Genomic DNA, 4,084 nt, shown 5'->3' with positions numbered 1-4,084 from the left:
ATATGAAACTAAATTTCCATTTCCCCTAACCATGATTGAAATAGTCATCCCTCATAAATCAAAGTGGGGGAACATGGGGACAACACTGTTTTTCAAATACACCTTGGGAAACAAATCATATTAAAAACACTGGAAGTATTACATGCATATCTCTAGTGTATTAAAAAAACAAAGTTATGAAGCAATTGATATAGGAATAGTATACATACATCATGGAGATCACAAGATATGTATTTTAAAATTTCCGAAGGTGTTTATTGGAGAAAGGCTGCTCAAGGAATCGAGGGTGGAGTCGGCATGCATGTGTGTGTTTCCAATATTGGATTTTTTAACTCTTTATCTGCACACGGGTGGATCAAGCGAGAGGCTGTTTTTCCCTTCGGTGGTGTTACGAAGCAAAGCAAAAAACGTACACGACATATGGACTATCCTTTAATAGTACAATAGTGATTTATTAACATAGGCATCCACCATATTGTAGATTTTGTTAAGATTTAATTTGATTTGATTATGGATAGAAGAAAGCAAGGAATGTTTTTATTATATAGTTGATGTTTGGTAAGATTTGATTTGATTGGGGTATGAGTAGTGGAAGGCAAGGAAAGCTTGGAGTTAGTTAAGATTTTGTTAAGGTTTGATTTGATTAAGTTAATGCATGCCTTTGTTTTGGGAAGCTGTCGATTTGGTTGGATATCGTCTGGGGAAAGATTTGATTCTGATAATATGCCAAGAAAAGTAATAATATATTAGTCAAATAAAAAATGAAAGAAAAAGGAAACCAAAAAACAAAACATAGGAAAAAAGAACGTGCGCATGCGTCAAATGGGCCACAAACTTTGATTATAATTGATGTTTTGGTAATATTTGATTAGATTGGGTATGAGTAGTGGAATGCAAGGAAAGTTTGGATCTTGTTAAGATTTTGTTAAGATTTCATTTTGTTGAGTTAATGCATGATGATGTTTTGCAAAAGTGACGATTTGGTCCGATTTTTTTGGAAAGTGCCAATTCTGATAGTATGCCGACAACAAAATAATCGTCTGGTCATAGAAAAAATGAAATCGCAAAAAGGAAAGCAAAAATAAAATAAAATAGAAATGCACACGTGTCAAATGGGTCGGGCCAACTTGGTTGGAGCTTCAGCGAAAAGTCACCTGTATGACGCTCGCGAGTGTCATATCATGTTTGCCGAGGGGTCGGTGGGAGGTGAGGCGACACTACCAACTCCCATTTTAGGAGTAGAGAGACGGGTCGACCCAACTTTGATTATAGTTGATGTTTGGGTAAGATGTGTTTTGATTGTGTATGAGTAGTGGAATGCAAGGAAAGTTTGGATTTAGTTGAGATTTCGTTAAGATTTGATTGGATCTATTAAATACAAGACGTTGTTTAGGAAAAGTGCCGATTTGCTTTGATATTTTTGAGGTAAATGCCAATTTTGATAGTATGCCAACCACAAAATAATAGGTTGGTCATGAATAAAATGAAACAGAAAATAGGATACCAAAAACGAAACATAGAAGAAAACAAAAAATAACGCGCACATGTTAAACGTGTCAGGCAAATTTGGCTGGAGCTTCATCAAAAGTTCACCTGTATGATGCTCCGGGCATCATATCGGATTTGCCGAGGGGTTGGTGGGTGGTGAGGCTACTCTACCAATTTCCCCTAAAACAGGTTGGTTCAACCTTGGCTGGAGCTTCAGCGAAAGGTCACCCATATGACGCTCGTGGGAGTCATATCGGGTTTGTCAAGGGGTTGGTGAGAGGTGAGGTGACCCTACCAACTCACCCTTTAGGAGTAGAGATAAATCCATGACATTGTTTTGGTAAAGTGTCGATTTGGTTTGATTTTTTTGGGAAAGTGCCGATGATAGTATGCTGAGCACAAAATAGGTTGGTCACAAAATAAGTAAAACAGAAAAAGGAAACAAAAAACGAAACATAGAGAAAAACAAGAAATAAAAACGCGCACACGCGTCAAAATGGGCTGGGCCAACTTGGCTGGAGCTTCGTCGAAAGGTCACCTGTATGATGCTCGCGGGCGTCATATCAGGTTTGCCGAGGGGTTGGTGTGAGGTGAGGTGATGCTACCAACTGAGTGGCGTTTTGGCTCCTAGGTGTAGATACACCTACTATGAAATATGTAAAATAGTACGTTTCAAAATGTTAAAATTTTTCGAGAAAACATCCCACGTGTACATCCAGACATCCTATATTGGCACACGAAATTTTGATGAAAATAACATCTTTTGTGGCATGTATAAAAAAGATTAAAATGCCTTGTGAATAGCTGTAACCAACCATCAAAATTGTCTTTTTACACAAACCACAAAATTGTTCTTTTTCATCGAAACTTGGTGCACGCACATATAATGTCCGGATTTACGCGTGGGATTTTTTCTCAAATTTTTTTAACTTTTTGAAATGTGTATTTAGACAATTGGTGCATATACACCTATGAGCCAAAGTGAATTTCTGCTACCAACTCCCCTTTAAGAGTAGAGATTGCGATCGCGAAATGGACATTCAATGCGTCCAGATCTGTCCCAATATTTGAAACGCTGACCAATTAATATTGGCGGTAATATAATATTATTACCGTCATTGTAGTTCTGCCATTTTAGTCTCGCAATAAAATGATAATACGTAAAAAGAATCTTAAAATGAGACGTACAAATGGTGCATTAAGCCCATACTATTGCTGTAAATCATGATCCTATTAAAGCGCTATCGGTCCCATGATCACTCATCGTTCCCTCAGATTGCAATCGTGGGATGGTGATTGGACGGAATCGTGATCCTATTAAAGCGCCAACGGTCCCAAGATCACTTATTGTTCCCTTAGATTGCAATCGTGGGATGGTGATTGGACGGAATCGTGATCCTATTAAAGCGCCAACGGTCCCACATAATCACTCATTGTTTCTTCAGATTGCAATCATGGGATGTGGATTGGACGAAATCGTGATCCTATTAAAGCATCAACCGTCTCACGATCACTCATTGTTCCCATAGATTGCAAACGTGGGATGGTGATTGGACGGAATCGTGATCTTATTAAAGCGCCAACGGTCCCACAATCACTCATTGTTTCCTCAGATTGCAATCGTGGGATGGTGATTGGACGGCATACGATTGAGTTTGTATTTGTCCCGATATTTGGAACGTTCGTCAATTCACATTGGCGGTAAAATAATAGTATTACTGCATTTTTGATCTCACAAGAATTTGGTAATATGTAAATAAAAAATTAAGTGTTAAAATTAGTCCCTCAAACGTGGCACAATACGAGTAACGGCTCAATAAAGTCGCTCCAGCTGTTGACAATGAATATATAGGGGGCCCGTCCTTTCGTTCCCAAAACAAAACCCCTGCTCGCAGAGGAGTCTCCATGGCTTCTCCCCTTCCCACGCATGGCCAGGGTCCAATCCCCGGCGATACACAAGCCTCTGCTGGCGGCTTCCACACCTCTTCATCTCTCGCCGACCAGGGCACTAAGTTGTCAAAAGTAAGCTATAAACCGTACTCCCGAACAGGACTTTTGGTAGATCTGTATTGTCCGACTCTTGTTTAAAATCTGCGAATGTGTATGGATACTTGGATCCGATGCGCACTTCTTTGCTCCATGCTTTTGCATCTGTTAACGGGGGCATGATTGGGGGTAGGGGGGTTGTTAACGTTTTGTTACTGTTCCAGATTGCAACTTCGCCTAACCATTTTTGTTTTCTTTTTGATGAAGATGGTCGATCTGAAATTGTTTCTTCACTTGATCTAATCTTGCTAATCGCTTTTTTTACCCGATCTAAAAATTAAAAATGTTTTGCAATACTTGCCTCCGATGTTCACCTCAGCATGTTTTTTATTTTTTGAATCGACCTCAGCATGTTCTTGAGAAAACAATTGGCACCTCTTTCCCGATTGAAGCTCTACTTAACTAATTTTTATTTCTAGCTGATCCGAGCTGCGTCCTGGTGTTGTGAAAAATATAAACCATTTTTATTTTCTTTTTGATGAATATGGTCGATCTGAAATTGTTTTTCTTCACTTGATCTAATCTTGCTAATGGAGTGTTTCTACCCGAT

The 4,084-nt window shown here is 39.0% G+C and overlaps 1 protein-coding gene across 1 annotated transcript in view; it reads left to right on the top strand.

Annotated features, from left to right (window-relative positions):
* Positions 1-3,408: 3,408 nt before the first annotated feature.
* Positions 3,409-4,084, top strand: part of LOC119289594 — a 3,257-nt gene continuing 2,581 nt past the window's right edge. The window contains exon 1 of the mRNA XM_037568892.1: positions 3,409-3,510. The gene's annotated coding sequence lies outside the window, so the exon portion shown is untranslated. The remainder of the gene's footprint in view (positions 3,511-4,084) is intronic.

Source organism: Triticum dicoccoides, chromosome 4A (assembly GCF_002162155.2).
Source record: "Triticum dicoccoides isolate Atlit2015 ecotype Zavitan chromosome 4A, WEW_v2.0, whole genome shotgun sequence".
Classification (NCBI taxonomy): domain Eukaryota; kingdom Viridiplantae; phylum Streptophyta; class Magnoliopsida; order Poales; family Poaceae; genus Triticum; species Triticum dicoccoides.
The sequence above is the reverse complement of the archived record's forward strand: the minus strand, read 5'-3'. Positions and strand labels throughout refer to the sequence as shown.